This window comes from Dendrobates tinctorius, unplaced genomic scaffold, assembly GCF_039654945.1.
Source record: "Dendrobates tinctorius isolate UK_male_01 unplaced genomic scaffold, ASM3965494v1 ptg000129l, whole genome shotgun sequence".
NCBI lineage: Eukaryota > Metazoa > Chordata > Amphibia > Anura > Dendrobatidae > Dendrobates > Dendrobates tinctorius.
The window spans coordinates 20,652,666-20,672,536 of NW_027361797.1; positions in this window are offsets into that span (position 1 = coordinate 20,652,666).

Consider the following 19,871-nt stretch of genomic DNA (forward strand, 5'->3'; position numbering starts at 1 on the left):
AGCAGGTTCCCTTTAAGTGGACCTAGCTCAGTTCAAACTATGTCATCTTCCATTCCAGCTGAAAACTTAGTTTTATCTAGTTGATTCCAGACAGCTGGAAATCTTTCTAACAACTGACAACTTTATATTTGGACCTCTTGATGTCAGCCACAATTTATCAAACACACTTGCATTAATTAGCTCATGAATGTGGTGCCTACATAGCAATCTCAGTAGTCCTTTCTGCAATTTCTGTTGCAAGAGGACGCACGCACCAACCTTTGTACCAGTGTTACTACTGGTCATGTCGAATGACATAAGCTTCAATTTATCCAAGAGCTGCCAATCCTGCAGAACCTTTAATACAGCTTGTGCTGCTCCTGTGCTGTTCTCTGGGACCGACAACAACTTCTCAATTCCTCCTCCTGAGACTAGTACTGCCAGTTGCTCAGCAGTTTCATTTCGGGTATGGCTTGCAAACCGTTCCCCTTTGCAGTGTACAGTCAGTGGACCACTGCTTTTGAAGGAAGCTTTGATAGCATTTGCTGCAATCTCTCAATGCCGGCAACGAGCCTATCTGATAGATTCCCTGTTCAACGTGAGCCTGTCTGGATCATGGCCAAGAGACTTAGAAGCAGCAGTAAGCAAGTAGGTCTCTTTTCTATCACTGGTATTACTTCTGTCGAGAGCTGCAGCAACTCCTGGAGTCACAATGTTGACAGATCTTAGAGACTAAAATCGCTATCGGTGTCAGAAGCGCCGTTGTTGCTGCAACTGCTACTACTACTGCAAAGTTCAGCCGAAGCTCTCGACTGCTGAACTCACTCAGTTTCCTTTTTTCTTCCTTTCTCTACCTGTATTTCTCTCATAAATCTTCTTTCCTTGACCTTGGCCAGCTTTTTTTCTAATGGTTCCAAGCTTCCACGACAACCTTTACCTCGTTGAGCAAGACGACACGGTCTTCTTTACGTTTTATAAGTTTCATGTTATCAGCATGAGTGACAGCAAACAAATCATCAAGATTATTAATAAAATGCTTCGTCTTGAATTCTTGTGTTTTGGTTCGCCATTTATCAATCTACTTGAGACTCTTCCATTGACCAGACTTTTCACCTTACTGATCACGTGATATTGTTGCCTTGTCAGTATTCCCGCCTTTTCCAGAACCGAAGTACTTTGTTGGCTGTGATAATGTCACTGATACATGTTGGTTGCAATTCTGTACAGTACAGGAAATAAAACTTGCCCGACACCTGCCGATTCAATGGCAGCTTATAACCGGTAATACTGGCTGCTGTCCCTCCAATTGAGCGCACTGCTCTAATACTGCATTTTTAAGATGCTAATTTATCTGACAACAGTAACTAAACCTGTGGGAGGCCTGAATAACAAACACAAAACCAGATTTCAATAAAGTTTGATACCTTGCTACTAGGGATGATCAAATCTCTGTGTATTCGACTGTGCTGCTTCTGCTTCGTCTTTAACAACCTATGATAGTAACAGAGGGAGGGGCTACAGTTCATTGATTGGCTGTCCTGCACCCAGCCTTTCAACAAACTTTATTGTCCGGGACGGAAGCCAGGGCAGTGAATGGAGTGCGAGTTAGCACTACTGTTCATGCTCACCCTCTTCTCTATTCACTGCGGGCTGGACAGTGGCCGAATGCAGCCAAAGCCAAATACACAAGGATTTGCTCATCCCTAGTTGCGGCAAATCACCCTAATATCGCTCATCAACACTAGAAAATTGCTATTATAAATTAAAGTAAGTGAATTTCAGGCAAAAATTTAATTAGACAGTAAAAGATAAATGGGAGTGGTGTAGGCTGCTGTGTAAATATTTAGAGTTCAGACTTACCTAAGACAGTGAATAATACTGAATGTTGTCTATAATCTGGCAAGTTTACTTTGAAACAGGAAATATAAACAAATATTAACTATTCTTTAACAATTACAGATAAGTAAATTGGAGAGAGTTTGAAGGATCAGTGGGGCCCTTATTGCTGCTCTGTATTAAAACTACCCTGATTCTATTTTAATGGCTATTAAAGGGAATCTGTCACCCCATTTTTGGCCTATAAGATGCGGCCACAGCCATCAGGGGCTTAACTACAGCATTCTGTAATTCTGTAGATAAGCCCCCGATGAAACCTGAAAGATAAGAAAAATGAGTTAGATTATACTCACCCGGCAAACCAGTCCGGTCCGATGGGTGTCGCGGTCCGGCGCCTCCCATCTTCTAGAGATGACTTCTTCCTTCTTATTTCTGCCATGGCTCCTGCGCAGGCGTACTATATCTGCCCTGTTGAGGGCAGAGTAAAGTACTGCAGTGCGCAGGCGCCAGACCTCTTTGACCTTTCCCAGTGCCTGTGCACTGCAGTACTTTACTCTGCCCTCAACAGGAGCCGCGGTAGAAGTAAGGAGGATGTCATCTCTAGAAGATAGGAGGAGCAGGACCAGACCGCGACACCCACCGTACCTGACTCTGCCCCCCCCCCGGTGAGTATAATTTAACTTGTTTTTCTTCTCTTTCAGGTTCCATCAGGGGCTTATCTACAGCATTACAGAATGCTGTAGATAAGCCCCTGATAGGCCGAAAATGGGGTGACAGATTCCCTTTAAGTGTTCCAGGGCTGACATTGAGCCATCCTTTAAACCTAACCAAAATGAACAATTTTTTAAAGGATATTACAGATCATTATGTGTAACAATTATAGAAGGTGAGTGTCATGATCCAAGGTGGATCTGACAGTTTAAATGCACAAAGTGAACTTTTTTTCCTTTGGCTTGGTGCCAAAGTGGGTTGATTGCCCCCCCGGTGGCCATTAGAATTATTACACGTGGTGTCGTTCATTCTGAGTTGCCCCGGTGGTGGTGAGCGGTAGTGAGCTTTAGTTTCTTTGGTTTAATGTGCACTTAATTATAAATCAGGTGTGAGGCTCTAAAAAAGAGAGCCAGGTGTGTTTGATCACTGTTGGTGATATTGTGTGTTCATTTGGCAAGTAAGCCTGGGGTGAGGAAGGAGCTGAACATGAGTCCTGCTCAGCCCAGCCAGAGGGGACGAGTGGCAGCTATGTGGTCTGCAAGAAGGGCTGGCATGGCGTGGTGGAGTCACAGTTTATGGTGTCGGCAGGAAGTGCTTGCATGGCTTGCTGGAGTGGCAACTATGGAGAGAGTTGCACTCAGCATGCGGGACTTGGTTGCCGAGAGCTGGACTCAAGCATGCTTGACTTTTTGGGCAGGAGCTGAACTCATCTTTGGGACTCTGTTACTGGACTTCTACAATTGGTGGTGGACTCTGCTCCAAGGCTGCACTGTGGTGAAGGATCCAGTTATGGTGATGGATCCGGGTGGAGGAGAAGATGCACGCAGGTGGTGGGCTCTGTTGTTAGGAGCGTACGCAACAGAGCAAAGCTAAGCGGTGTTTCTCCTGTTTTGTCATCTTTCCTCATGTGTGTTTTAGTGCAGTGGTGGGATTAGTTTCCACACCGACCAATTCCCTAGTGAGGGTTTAGGTCAGGTCGAGCTAGGGTTTTTAGGTTCCTGTGCGCGCCTGGTGCGGAACTGGCATAGGGAACGTTAGGAGTGCAGGGACACTGGCTAAGGGGAGCTCAGGAGGTCTCCACTTCCCTATTCCCTATCGCAGGGCCCACCATTGTTAATGTTTCCCAGGTTTCCAGTATTGTTTAAATTCGCCTTACTGGAGGCGGGGTTTCCAGACTATTGTACATAACGTGTATTACCTAAATTCGCCAGTTGGAGGCGGTGTATCCAGCTGCATGTGTTTATTATTTAAATTCGCCCCACTGGAGGGTATGTATCCAGGGTCACGTGTGTCATATGGGTTCGCCTTGCGGTACACGCTGCATCCACACACACGTGACCGTGACATTATCACCAACCATATTTTTTTTTTCTGGTGAGCCTTGGCCATGTGGAGAACTGTGAGTAATTGCTGCCGGGCCTCACTGAGGTGAGTGAGGAGCGGCATGGTGTGTTAGAGCCGCTGCAGCAGTTATCAGGGTCTGGGGCCTCTGCTCAGATAGCCAGGAAATCAAAATGGCGGCTGCGGTCTGGCAATAAGCCCCTAGAGTCGCTGCTGGGGAGCGGGACTTGTTCATACAGGCGGACGTAACCAGACAGGAGGGTGGAGTTGGTGATCCCCATGGTGCTGTTTGGTATTCCCCGAGGTGAAGGGGTACATCCCTGTAGTGAGCAGACTGGTGTATAGTCCATGGGGCTCACGCCAAATCTTCAATACCACTGAAGAAGCCGCCCCTCCTGGTCGTGTGGAGGCGACCAGCGAGTGTATTTCTCCTCCATATTCCTGCGGCTCTGGCAAAGTGCCCCCTAGTGTCGCTGCTGGGGAGCGGGACTTGTTCATACAGGCGGACGTAACCAGACAGGTGGGTCGAGTTGGTGATCCCCATGGTGCTGTCTGGGGTTCCCCGAGGTGAAGGGGTACGTCCCTGTAGTGAGCAGACTGGTGTTATAGTCCGCGGAGCTCACGCCAAATCTTCAATACCACTGAAGAAGCCGCCCCCTCCTGGTCGTGTGGAGGAACGTGTCCAGCAAGTGTATATTTCCTCCATATTCTTGTCCCCTTCTCCTCCAGATTTGAGCAGCAGGTGCGCTGCGGGGAGTGGGGACAAATCTCAACCCTCGCCATTAACCAACCCTGAGAGGGCAGTCCTCATGGTGAAAGGGTTGGAGGGTGGTGTCCCTTGGTGAATAGCGGGGGTGTGAGTGTGGTGACACAGGGGGACGCCTCTGTCGAGTCCAGAATGAGTTCAACAAAATATGACAAACGAATGTGTGGCAATGGACGTTCGGGTCCGGACCTGTGTGTGAACGAGCATGTATGGGTGGCCACCAAAATACATCTTGTGGAAGTGTGTTGTGGAGTCTGATCAGCTCATAGCAAACATACACATACATAAACTCGTTCCCCAGGTCAGCGTTGTGGAGATGAGTGGTGCCTCCAGAACATGTATTGCCAATACCAGCGGTGCGTTAGTCATTAACCTGAAGTGTCAGGTAGTGGTGGGGTGAACTCAGGATCTGGGCATCCCCGTTGTAGGTGTTTCCCTAATGAGGAGTGGTCTTGAGGGTCCAGAGGCCCCTCATTAAGGAGGGGGTACTGTCATGATCCAAGGTGAATCTGACAGTTTAAATGCACAAAGTGAACTTTTTTTCCTTTGGCTTGGTGCCAAAGTGGGTTGATTGCCCCCAGTGGCCATTAGAATTATTACACGTGGTGTCGTTCATTCTGAGTTGCCCCGGTGGTGGTGAGCGGTAGTGCACTTTAGTTTCTTTGGTTTAATGTGCACTTAATTATAAATCAGGTGTGAGGCTCTATAAAAGAGAGCCAGGTGTGTTTGATCACTGTTGGTGATATTGTGTGTTCATTTGGCAAGTAAGCCTGGGGTGAGGAAGGAGCTGAACATGAGTCCTGCGCAGCCCAGCCAGAGTGGACGAGCGGCAGCTATGTGGTCTGCAAGAAGGGCTGGCATGGCGTGGTGGAGTCACAGTTTATGGTGTCAGCAGGAAGTGCTTGTATGGCTTGCTGGAGTGGCAACTATGGAGAGAGTTGCACTCAGCATGTGGGACTTGATTGCTGAGAGCTGGACTCAAGCATGCTTGACTTTTTGGACAGGAGCTGAACTCATCTTTGGGACTCTGTTACTGGACTTCTGCAATTGGTGGTGGACTCTGCTCCAAGGCTGCACTATGGTGAAGGATCCAGTTATGGTGATGGATCCGGGTGGAGGAGAAGATGCACGCAGGTGGTGGGCTCTGTTGCTAGGAGCGTACGCAACAGAGCAAAGCTAAGTGGTGTTTCCCCTGTTTTGTCATCTTTCCTCATGTGTGTTTTAGTGCAGTGGTGGGATTAGTTTCCGCACCGACCAATTCCCTAGTGAGGGTTTAGGTCAGGGCGAGCTAGGGTTTTTAGGTTCCTGTGTGCGCAGGGACACTGGCTCAGGGGAGCTCAGGAGTGTCACGGGGTCCTTCTCTGGTATCACACAATCAACAGAGCAAGCAAAGAGTGAACAATTCCAAGACCTTTATTCAGGCAAAAATACGAAAAGGTCCATATTCAGTCCACCACACAAAGGATAAGATAGTCCAGAATAAGAATGCAGTCCAGCATCAGGATAAAATGTCCAGGGAAACGAGATTCCAAAACACTCTAGCATTCAGAGGATAATAATGGATCCTTCTCTCTGAAATGCAGCCTTTTCACCATCATGTCTCTACCGGAACTGACTTGTAGTCTAGCTGCTGTTCTTCCCCCCACCCCCTTCCTTGACCAGGGGTAGTCAAACAAGTTGCCTCCCAGAGGAGAACAAAAGGCCTTAGGGATTAATGCACTACAGGGGGTCATCAAGAGACAGATACAGTGAGGCTGTAGACTTACAATGTAATAATAAAAACACTATGAAAATAACTGGAATTGTTAAAAATAGGAATATACAAAAAATGACATCCACATAACATATCACACCATCACAACCTCTCCCCCCCATAATAAGTGAGCACGCCATGAGGTCTACACAGACCTCTGGCCTGCTCACTTTAGTCCACATTGCTCAGTTATTTATAGTTCCTTGTACAGTGGCAGGGGTAGGTTGGCCTGGGAGCCTATGGTTCTTCTTGTCGAGACAGTCCATCGGTGTTCTGGTGTTGGCTTCCTCGCTTGTATTGGATGGAGAAGCTGTAGGGTTGTAAGGACAAGCTCCACCGCAGCAATCTTCCATTGTCCCCTGATACGCGGTTCAGCCATGTGAGGGGGTTGTGGTCTGTAACAATCGTAAAGTCTCTGCCATACAAGTAGGGCTGTAATTTTTTTAGCGCCCATACGATGGCAAGGCACTCCTTTTCAATAGTGGCATAGGCAACTTCCCGATCCAGTCGTTTCCGACTGGCAAAAGCAACAGGATGTTCTTCTCCGGCGGCGTTCACTTGGCTAAGTACTGCCCCAATCCCAAAGGTGGATGCATCTGTCTGCACGAGGAACCTGCGTTTATAATCCGGGGTAGCCAAGACAGGAGCAGTGACGAGGGCAGTCTTTAACGCTGAAAAGGCATCCTCGCATGCAGGCGTCCATGTCACATTCCTAGGCATGTTCTTGCGGGTCAGGTCGGTTAGGGGCTTGGCCAAGGTGCTGAAGTTAGAAACAAATTTGCGATAGTAACCAGCAGTTCCTAAAAACGCAAGTACCTGCTTTTTAGTCTGGGGTCTAGACCAGTTGCTAATGGCTTCCACCTTGGCAGGCTCTGACCTTAGTGTCCCACTCCCTACTCTATGCCCGAGGTACTGCACCTCAGCCATCCCTATTTGGCACTTATCAGGGCGAATGGTCAGTCCTGCAGTAAGGATACAGTCCAGCACTATGCCCAAGTGTTTAAGATGTTCCTCCCAGGTTGTGCTAAAAATGGCGATTTCGTCTAAGTAAGCACAGGCAAAGTCCTGACATTGTTGTAACAGTCGATCCACCAGTCTCTGGAAAGTAGCGGGGGGCAGTTTTCATCCCAAAGGGCATTCCCAGGAACTCATAAAGCCCAAATGGAGTAATGAAGGCTGAGCGCTCCCGAGCGTCCTCCATTAGGGGTATCTGCCAGTACCCCTTGCTCAAGTCTAACATGGTCACAAATTGGGCACTGGCCAGACGATCCAATAGATCATCAATCCTGGGCATGGGATAAGCATCACTCTTGGTGGCATCATTTAGTCGTCTGTAATCAACGCAGAATCGTGTTGTACCATCCTTCTTGGGGACCAGGACGACAGGAGAGGCCCAAGAACTGTGAGAAGGCTGAATAACTCCCAGTTGTTTCATCTCCTCCAGTTCGTTCTTTATCATGCCTTGAACAGCCTCTGGAACCCGGTAGGCAGCCTGCTGGATGGGGCGTTGTCCGGGGGTTTCCACATGGTGACTGGTGAGAGTAGTCTTCCCCGGCTTTGAGGAGAAGGCAGCAGCCCTCGGCCTTAGTACGGCGACAATATCGTCCTTTTGTATATCCGATAAATGGGAGCCCAGCGGCACTTGTTCCAGTGATCCTCCCGCCACTGCATTCTTATTCTGGACTATCTTATCCTTTGTGTGGTGGACTGAATATGGACCTTTTCGTATTTTTGCCTGAATAAAGGTCTTGGAATTGTTCACTCTTCGCTTGCTCTGTTGATTGTGTGATACCAGAGAAGGACCCCGTGACAACTGGTGGCAGCAGTGGGATAAAATGTCCAGGGAAATGAGATTCCAAAACACTCTAGCATTCAGAGGATAATAATGGATCCTTCTCTCTGAAATGCAGCCTTTTCACCATCATGTCTCTACCGGAACTGACTTGTAGTCCAGCTGCTGTTCTTCCCCCCACCCCCTTCCTTGACCAGGGGTAGTCAAACAAGTTGCCTCCCAGAGGAGAACAAAAGGCCTTAGGGATTAATGCACTACAGGGGGTCATCAAGAGACAGATACAGTGAGGCTGTAGACTTACAATGTAATAAGAAAAACACTATGAAAATAACTGGAATTGTTAAAAATAGGAATATACAAAAAATGACATCCACATAACATATCACACCATCACAAGGAGGTCTCCACTTCCCTATTCCCTATCGCAGGGCCCACCATTGTTAATGTTTCCCAGGTTTCCCTTATTGTTTAAATTCGCCTTACTGGAGGCGGGGTTTCCAGACTATTGTACATAACGTGTATTACCTAAATTCGCCAGTTGGAGGTGGTGTATCCAGCTGCACGTGTTTTTTATTTAAATTCGCCCCACTGGAGGCGGTGTTTCCAGGGTCATGTGTGTCATATGGGTTCGCCTTGCGGTACTCGCTGCATCCTGACACACGTGACCGTGACAGTGAGACTTTGAGTAAAACTAATTTTCATTTTTACTATAGAACACATTGTCACCCTAATGGGCATGTAGGGCATAGAAAGCTGAATAAAATGACACCATGATATATGTGATCTGATGTCTCATTCTTTTATGTAAATAATGACCTGTTCCAGGCTCTGGGGTGGATGCTGCCTGGAAGATGACTCTGCCTCCAGAGGTTATTTTAAATAGAAGAGGCAGTGACCAGTGACATGTAAATAACACAAAACAGGAGAAATGAAATTTGTTATCTTGCAAACACATTTTTTGCAGCTCTTGAGCTCTGCTGTATTGCAACAGCATTACAACCCTGTCTCCCTGTGAGATGGAAGCTGAAGCTGAGAGGAACCTGCAATTGTGTCAGACATCATCACACACAGCTCTGCAGTGACATCAGGAGAGCAGAGAGCGGCCATCACACATCACATGTGAAATTGAAGGAATATTGATATACAGTGCAGTAGAATGAGTGTAATCTGTTCAATTCTTGTGTTCTACATAAAGTCAGAACATTGTGTCATTTTGATGACATCAAAGTAATTTTTGTCAAGCAGGAAAAGTGATCTCACTAGTCTGTGCAGAAAATGATGCCAGGTTGAACTGACTCATGAACTTGGAGGAAGGCTTCCTAATACCTGTCTGGCATTTTATTATGAGACCCAGACTTGTTACAAACTGTTAAGTGTTTTATACATTTTAATATGCAGCCCCACTTAACAGTCTACTATTAGAAAAAATGAAATTATAGAACAACCTAAAGAATATAGGCTCCATTATATTGTGTCATCAATATCTTAAGTAAGTAGATGGTTTGCAACTATAGTGTCACGCTGTGTCTTCAGTAAGAAAGGGGGGCCTCAAACTTTCCCTTTAACTGCGGCCTTAATTATCCCTGTCCCAGCGGTACTCTTAAAGGTAGAGAGGCCCGAGTCTCTGACCTTGCTATGCTTCTGTTAATGTCCTAAACTGTCCCCTGCCCCAGGAGGCCTGGGACAGATATGTTACTGTATATACACGTAAGACAAACAGGGATAACAAAAAGCAACTTACATACAAAAACACTCATCAAGGGTAGAGAGGAATAAAGTGAAGGATAGGAAATAAACCAAAAATGGAAATAGAATAATGGAGAAAACATACACCCAAAAACAGCAGACAACAATCTTTAACAGCAATTATGAACTCCAACTTCAGCACACCAACTACAACCAGCCAGGAAGCAAAACTTTCACAGGCAGTGCTGAGAAAGTCTGGCCAGGTTTTATAGAGAAAGAAACTGAGCAGGTCATGAGCAGCTGTGAGATGGAGCTTCATGTCTCTAACCAGCATACAGAGTTGTTATCCTCTTCAACGCCAAAGGAAACAAAGTCCATTTAATATGAGGAACAAACCACACAGGCTAAATGGGAGACCTGCAATTCACAGTACTTAAAGATCACCTAACTCCAGATCTCCCAGGAGAATGTGACACACTCGGGACATATAGAAAGTGATTGCATATCAGTAGGGTATGAGGTGATATTAGCGATGGAAGGTAGCATCCTTCTCATGCAGAAATATGACCCTTAAATACTTATTTGTTCAGATGCCTGATCGGTAGCATCACTCCTACTAGTGAAATACCAAAGAGACCTATGTCAGACCCTCAATTATCATACATAAAACAACCTAGTGATGAGAATACCTTTTTGACTAGACTCTAAAATGCTTGTAAACTGCTCAATGCTCACCTCACAACCCATTTTTTTACTTTGGGAGGAGCTGTAATGCTTACTACAGGCATTCCAGTCCTTCTGCATCTGATATGGCTTTATGTCTTATCCACACCTCAACGAAACAGGCAAGGGAGGTATGGTTTAAACTTACCGCTGTGCTCCCCATGCTACTGTGGCAGTCATATTGTTTATACTAGAATTGGCATGCCTTCATCTTAGTGGAGGGGTCAGCAGACTGTAGAGGCATACATACCATTGGTGCAACCACTGCAATTGATGAACTTTTGGATGGTAAAAGACCCACATGCTTTTCTTGTAAAGAAGCCCTGTTCTGTCTCTGTCCATACATGGCAAATAAACAGTGGCACAATGGAGGATCACTTTATAGTTCTTTCACTCGTTCGAATACTGTGCTAAATCTGACTAATTGCATTTTTTGCTTACAACTGATTGTGCATATGCAAAGAGGTGGGCAAGAGAGAAGACGAATACAGTGAATGCCTAATTGAGTAACTGCAAGGGAACACTGGCATCTGCTGGTCAAAGGCGAAAGTGAAAGTAAAGAACAAATTAAAGTAGTGTGAACCACAATAGTGGAAATGCATGTTCTCAGGGAGGAAATTGAAGAAGAAGCCAGATCAGGTGGAGTTGGTGCCAGAACCTCCACCAGGCAGGTCATTTTGTCTGTGAGGTGGGCTTACAGCAACCATCACCACAGAAGGGTCCTAGAACGATCATGTGCCAGAGAAAGCTTGAGCTGTGAGAAAGAGCTGTGACCAACGCCAGTAGAAGAGCTGTGAGAGCGCCAGCAGATGACCAGAATAAGAAAATGTCCAGATCTTAACCAGGCTCCAGAGATGATCCAACTGTATCAGAGCACCATTCCTATGTGCTGTTACCTTATGTAGATCTATGGTACAGAGTGTGGGCCAGGGCCATGCTTTAGGGAACAGAGACGGCATGTATGACGAGTACACTGTATATCAGTTACTCGCATATCTATTACTTTTGACCTAGCGGGAAAAACCGGTGACCCCGCTAGAGCCAGTGTAATGATCAGAGGAGCTTACAGAGACTACGATGGGGATAGGCCTAGTACTGAGATTGACATCCGTTAAGCTGAGACATAAAGGCATTAATAGTCATTTAACTGTTAGATAATAGGAACATTAAAGGGAATCTGTCACCCCTTTTTTGAGATATCATATAATGATATCATTCAATTGTGTGTCACATAAGGATTCTCTTAGTACTTTTGCTTCCCCCTGACCCTGCACCTTTCATGCGTAAATACCTTTTTATATCGGTTCAGATGTATGTAAACTGCCGCTGTCTGGTCCGCTGGGCGGGGCTTATTCAACTGCTCCCCCCCCGTTTTGCTCTACGCATCTCTTCTTGCTGCAGTAGCATCGGACATGGCTGGTGGCACCGATCCGACCTCCTCCACCAGCGATCGCCCCCCCACCACTGAATGACAGCGGCGATCTGCCGCCGCTGTCATCATCTGCCCCCCCTCCCCTTCCCTCTGCTCCCCGCCAGCCTCCAATCCCCCCTCACCCCCCGGTACCTTCTGAGTCCCCCTGTCACTCCCGATGTCCCGTGGGTCCGGATCATGGCGGGCGCATGCGCAGTGCGCCCGCCCGAATCTGCCAGCTGCAGATTCCATTCTTTCATTTTGATCACTCTCACAGTGGTAGGCACAACTGATAAAATAAAGAAAATATTTTTATTTTTATTTTTCCATTAGGGTTAGGGTTAGAATTAGGGTTAGGGTTGGAATTAGGGTTGGAATTAGGGTTAGGGTTAGGATTGGAATTAGGGTTAGGGTTGGAATTAGGGTTAGGGTGGAATTAGGGATAGGGTTGCAGTTAGGGTTAGGGTGGAATTAGGGTTAGGGTTGCAATTAGGGTTAGGGTGGAATTAGGGTTAGGGTTAGAATTAGGGTTAGGGTTGGAACTAGGCTTAAGATTAGGGTTAAGGGTGTGTTGGGTTAGGGTTGAGATTAGGGTTAGGCATGTGGTTAGGGTTGGAATTAGGGTTAGGGTGTGTTGGGGTTACGGTTATGGCTAGAGTTGGGATTAGGGTTAGAGATGTGTTGGGGTTAGGGTTGTGGTTAGGGGTGTGTTGGGGTTAGGGTTGGCGATAGAATTGAGGGGTTTCCACGGTTTAGGCGCATCAGGGGGTCTCCAAATGCGACATGGTGCCACCATTGATTCCATCCAATTTTGCGTTCAAAAAAGTCAAACGGTGCTCCCTCCTTTCCAAGCCCCAACATGTGCCCAAACAGTGGTTTACCCCAACATATGGGGTATCAGCATACTCAGGAAAAATTGCACAACAACTTTTGGGGACTAATTTCTCCTGTTACCCTTGGGAAAATAAAAAATTGGGGGCTAAAATATTATTTTTGTGGAAAGAAAATGATTTTTTCATTTTCACGTCTCTGCATTATAGACTTCTGTGAAGCACTTGGGGGTTCAAAGTGCTCACAACACATCTAGATAAGTTCCTTGGAAGGTCTAGTTTCCAAAATGGGGTCACTTGTGGGGGGTTTCCACTGTTTAGGCACATCAGGGGCTCTGCAAACGTAACGACGACCGCAGACTATTCCATCAAAGTCTGCATTTCAAAACGTCACTACTTCCATTCCGAGCCCTGACGTGTGCCCAAACAATGGTTCCCCCCACATATGGGGTACCAGCATACTCAGGACAAACTGGACAACAACTTTTGGGGTCCAATTTATCCTGTTACCCTTGTGAAAAAAAAATTGCAGGCTAAAAATCTTTTTTTTTTGAGGAAAAAAAATGATTTTATATTTTCACGGCTCTGCGTTATAAACTTCTGTGAAGCACTTGGGGGTTCAAGGTGCTCACCAAACATCTAGATAAGTTCCTTGGGGGGGTCTAGTTTCCAAAATGAGGTCACATGTGGGGGGTTTCTGCTGTTTAGGCACACAGGGACTCTGCAAATGTAACTTTTACTTATTTAATTACAGCAGGGTTTTTTTCATTTTGTCGTTTCTAGGTTTTGTATGCTTTTTGGCCATGTGAACATGCATTTATATGCTGCATGTGTACTAACTCAAACCAAGCTCAATTTTTGTGTTTTTTCTTTGTATTTTTGCATTCTGAGCAAGCTGGGGTGTGGCCTTCCTCTCCTGAGCTGGAAATTGTATTTAAAGGCTTCCCCTGGCTGGTGTCCGGTGGTTGGGACCCGGTCCTTGTCTGCCCTTATTCACACAGACGTCAACTTTGACACATGTTAAGGTTTTTAATATTAGACAGTGTAGGACCGCCCCGACCACAGAGTCACCTTGTCGATGGTGGGACGACTTTTACGCTATGTTTGATCAAATACAGTATTACTAAGAACTCTGTATGATTTAAATGCACTTTTGCTTTTCACTTATTTAATTACAGCAGGGTTTTTTTCATTTTGTCTTTTCTAGGTTTTGTATGCTTTTTGGCCATGTGAACATGCATTTATATGCTGCATGTGTACCAACTCAAACCAAGCTCAATTTTTGTGTTTTTTCTTTGTATTTTTGCATTCTGTGCAAGCTGGGGTGTGGCCTCCCTCTCCTGAGCTGAAAATTGTATTTAAAGGCTTCCCCTGACTGGTGTCCGGTGGTTGGGACCCGGTCCTTGTCTGCCCTTATTCACACAGACGTCAACTTTGACACATGATAAGGTTTTTAATATTAGACAGTGTAGAACCGTCCCGACCACAGAGTCACCTTGTGACGGTGGGACGGCTTTTACGCTATGTTTGATCAAATATAGTATTACTAAGAACTCTGTATGATTTAAATGCACTTTTGCTTTTTACTTATTTAATTACAGCAGGGTTTTTTTCATTTTGTCTTTTCTTGGTTTCAAATGTAACATGACGCCCGCAGACCATGCCATCAAAGTCAGCATTTCAAAATGTCACTACTTCCCTTCTGAGCCCCGACGTATGCCCAAACAGTAGTTCCCCCCCACATATGGGGTACCAGCGTACTCAGGAGAAACTGTACAACAACTTTTGGGGTCCAATTTCTCCTGTTACCCTTGTGAAAATAAAAAATTGTGAACTAAAAAATATTTTTTTAGGAAAAAAAAAATATTTTTTATTTTCACGGCTCTGCGTTGTAAACTTCTGTGAAGCACCTGGGGGTTCAAAGTGCTCACTACACATCTAGATAAGTTCCTTAAGGGGTCTAGTTTCCAAAATGGTGTCACATGTAGGGGGTTTTCACTCTTTAGGCACACAGGAGCTCTCCAAACGCGACATGGTGTCCGATAATGATTGGAGCTAATTTTTCATTCAAAAAGTTAAATGGTGCTCCTTCCCTTCCGGGCCCTGCCGTGCTCCCAAACAGTGGTTTATGACCACATATGAGGTATCAGTGTACTCAGGAGAAATTGCCCAACAAATTTTAGGATCCATTTTATCCTGTTGCCCATGTGAAAATGATTAAACTGAGGCTAAAAGATAATTTTTGTGAATAAAAAGTACTTTTTTTTTTTACAGATCAATTTGTGAAGCACCTGGGGGTTCAAAGTGATCACTATGCATCTAGATAAGTTCCTTGGGCGGTCTAGTTTCCAAATTGGGGTCACTTGTGGGGAAGCTCCAGTGTTTAGGCGCACAGGGCCCATCAAATTTTAGGATCCATTTTATCCTGTTGCCCATGTGAAAATGAAAAAAATGATGCTAAAAGAAAATTTGTGTTGGAAAAATTAAAATGTCCATTTTGTCCTTCCACGTTGCTTTAGTTCCTGTGAAGCACCTGAAGGGTTAATAATCTTCTTGAATGTAGTTTTGAGTAGCTTGAGGGGTTCAGTTTTTAGAATGGTGTCACTTTTGGGTATTTTCTGCCATATAGACCCCTCAAAGTGACTTCAAATGTGAGGTGGTCCCTAAAAAAAAATGGTTTGGTAAATTTTGTTGTAAAAATGAGAAATCACTGGTCAACTTTTAACCCTTATAACTTCCTAACAAAAAAAAATTTGCTTCCAAAATTGTGCTGATGTAAAGTAGACATGTGGGAAATGTTAATTAGTAACTATTTTGTGTCACATAACTCTCTGGTTTAACAGAATAAAAATTCAAAATTTAAAAATTGCAAAATTTTCTAAATTTTTGCCAAACTTCTGATTTTTTTCACAAATAAATGCAAAAATTATTGACCTAAATTTACCACTACCATGAAGCCCAATATGTCACGAAAAAACAGTCTCAGAATCGCTAGGATGCGTTGAAGCGTTCCAGAGTTATTACCTCATAAAGGGACACTGGTCAGAATTGCAAAAAATGGCCAGGTCATTAAGGTCAAAATAGGCTGAGTCATGAAGGGGTTAATTAGCCTGTTAGGGTAATGGCTTGTTCACTACCATCCTTAGGAAAGGGCAGGTGATGCAAATAACCCAGCTTTATGAAAACACAGCCTCCTGTAACCTTGTACCAGAAAATAGCAGCCATGGGTTCTTCTAAGCAGCAGCTGAGCACTCTGAAAATGAAAATGGTGGAGGTCCACAAAGCAGAAGGCTTTATTCTTCTTATCACTGTTACTTTAAAACTTAAAAGGATGATGATGATGAGGGATGATGATTCTGTTAACAAGGGAATTGTAAACAGAATGCAATATAGTATAAGAGAACTGGAGACATGCTTAAAGAGATTCAGTACCTTGATTGCAGAAGCAAAGTGTGAATAGAACTGAGAACAGTTGTGAGGAGTTGGTATCTTTTGTGCTGAGAGTGGTTCCCCCCACATATGAGGTATCAGCGTACTCAGGACAAATTGCACAACAACTTTTGGGGTCCAATTTCTCCAGTTACCCTTGGGAAAATAAAACATTGGGGGCTAAAAGATCATTTTTTGAGGAAAAAATATGATGTGGAAAAAATATGATTTTTTATTTTCACGGCTCTACGTTATAAACTACTGTGAAGCACTTGGGGGTTCAAAGTGCTCACCACACAGACAGATAAGTACCTTGGGGGGTCTAGCTTCCAAAATGGGGTCACTTGTGGGGGTTTCCACTGTTTAGGCACATCAGGGGCTCTACAAATGTGACATGGCGTCTGATCTCAATTCCAGCCAATTTTGCGCTGAAAAAGTCAAATGGCACTTCTTCCCTTCCGAGCTAGGCCGTGCATCCAAACAGTGGTTTCCCCCAACATATGGGGTATCCACATACTCAGGACAAATTGCCCAACAACTTTAGGGTCCAATTTCTCCAACTACCCTTGGGAAAGTAAAAAATTTGGGCTAAAAGGTAATTTTTGTCGAAAAAATATGATTTTTCTACTTTCCAGGCTCTACGTTATAAACTTCTGTGAAGCACTTGGGGGTTCAAAGTGCTTACCATACATCTAGATAAGTTCCTTAGGGGGTCTAGCTTCCAAAATGGGGTCACTTGTGGGGGATAGCCTCTGTTTAGGCACATCAGGTGCTCTCCAAACGCGACATGGTGTCCGATCTCAATTCCAGCTAATTTTGCGTTGAAAAAGTCAAAAGGCGCTCCTTCTCGTCCGAGCTCTGCCGTGTGCCCAAACAGTGATTTTTCCCCATATATGGGGTATCGGCATGTTCAGGGGAAATTGCAATACAAATGTTGGGGTTCATTTTTTTCTGTTTCCCTTGTGAAAATAAAAAAAAATTAGTCTACAGTTAAATTTTAGTGAACAAAAACTTAAATGTTATTTTTTCCTTTCACATTTCATTAATTTCTGTGAAGTACCTGAAGGGTTAATAAACTTTTTGAATGTGGTTTTATACACCTTTAGGGGTGCAATTTTTAGAATGGTGTCACTTTTGGGTATTTTCTGCCATATAGACCCCTCAAAGTGACTTCAAATGTGAGGTGGTCCTTAAAAAAAATGGTTTTGTAAATTTTGTTGTAAAAATGAGAAATTGCTGGTCAACTTTTAATCCTTATAACTTCCTAACAAAAACAAATTCAATTAAAAAATGGTGCTGATGTAAAGTAGACATGTGGGAAATGTTATTTATTAACTATTTTGTGTGCCATATCTCTCTGAGTTAATGGCATAAAAATTCAAAGTTTGAAAATTGCAAAATGTTCAAAATTTTTGCCAAATCTCCATTTTTTGCACAAATAAACGCAAGTCATATCGAATAAATTTTACCACTAACATGAAGTACAATATGTCACAAAAAACAGTCTCAGAAACAGCGGGATCCATTTAAGCGTTCCAGAGTTATTACCTCATAAAGGGACAGTGGTCAAAATTGTAAAAATTGAACTGGTCATTAACGTGCAAACCACCCTTGGGGGTAAAGGGGTTAATAGAACATTGCATAGCACCAAGATTCACTACCCATTTATTCAAATTCTGTCTAATAGTAATTGTTTCCTTCCTATGGATATACAAAACGGACAGTCGCTGCTAAGAATAAAAAAAGGTGTGAACAGGTGCAAGCTGAGAGACACTTCCATTGAAGTGCAGCTTTAATTTGTTAGTTACTTTTGGAAGTGGAGACTGTAATAATTTGTCTTCTAGATGGATTCTAATTAGAAGACGAGAGGTTATCAATAATTGAGTATTCAAAATTTTACACACCTTATTGCTCTAGAATGTTTTTCTTCCCACACATTGGGTGTGTATGAAACATCAGTTTCACACTTACACCCATTGATTATGTCTAAAGCATTTGGATAAACTTAGATTTATGTAGTATGCATGCGCATGATACATATATAAACAGCATAACAAATAACATGTGTTAGGAAGAACATATGATAAACATAACTTGTCCTTTAATACAGACTTCAGTCAATTAAAGTGTACATGTCATCACATAACGAGTATTTGGGGATGTTTGTGCTTTCATCCTTATGGGAAAAGTTTGCAGACATTCCATTACTGAACGCTACTGCTTCTGCGCAAGTGAGCTTTAAAAAATGATTTACTGTTTGACAGATGTGTCAGAGGGAATCTGTCACCAATTTTTTGCTACTCCATCTGAGAGCATCATGATGTAGGGGCAGAGACCCTAAATCCAACGGTGTATCACTTATTTTACTGGATGCTACAGTTCTCTGACTGCTGAGCTTTGTGTAACCCCGCCCACATCACTGATTGGCTTCTTTCTGTGTACACTGTGCATAAGCAGAAAGCTGCCAATCAGTGGTGGGGGTGTAGAGGTGGCGGCGAGGGCGACAGGGCCCAGACAAATTAGGTGGTGGTGCTGCTGCTGATGCTGATAGGCGGGGAAGGTGTGCTGTGCTTAGGTGGTGCTGATCCAACAGGCTGTGGGGGTGACCCACCTCTTGATGCAGACAGACTGGAGACTGAGACAGGAGAGCGTATTCAACAGGTCCGTATTTTATTCACCAACTCACAGACCATGACAGGACTTTTGGGAATTGCTTCTCACACAGACCCGGGTACCTTTACTTGTTCTGTGTGTCACCGTCGTGGTGTCCCCTGTGGTTCTCTTCACTGTGGCTGCCCTAGGCACCTTCACCACAGCGCTTCACCACCCAGAGTACATCGTTGTCCTCACCCTCAGGGTGTCACTGTCTACTGCCACCGTCTATTGGGTCACCCCCTGTGACCGTCTTCACTGTCAGGCTCTCTCTGAGGGCTCTCTGCTGCCTCTCTCCTAACAGCAGACCCTCCTTTCTTGTGAGCTCCCCTGGCTGACTGTAGCTTCTAGAAGCTTACCCCAGTCTTTATACTCACAGCCTAGGTAGCCCCGCCCACTGTCACCTGACAGTCACCTCTGACAAATGAGAGTGACCTCGACCTCTGGCAGTTACATATCCTCTCTTATGGCAGTTATATAACTACCCTTTACAAGCTCCCCACGGCCCTTTAATGGTCACTCTCAATATGGCACCCTCTTTCTTGATCTGAGTGCCTCTGTCAGGTCAACCTCCCCACATTCCCCCTTCCTTTAACCATTGTCATCCTCGACAATCTCGTTCTGGGGTGAAAGTGGTGTCAGAGACCTGGCACTGTCATGGTCATCGCCTGGGTCACACAGACCCCTTTGTCACACAGACTCCTGGTCACACAGACCCTCGGTCACACAGACCCCTTTGTCACACAGACTCCCGGTCACACAGACCCTCGGTCACACAGACCCCTTTGTCACACAGACTCCTGGTCACACAGACCCTTGGTCACACAGACCCCTTTGTCACACAGACTCCTGGTCACACAGACCCTTGGTCACACAGACCCCTTCGTCACACAGACTCCTGGTCACACAGACCCCTTACACATGTACCCGGTCTGTCTGTCCCCTTCTTGTCCCATCGTCCT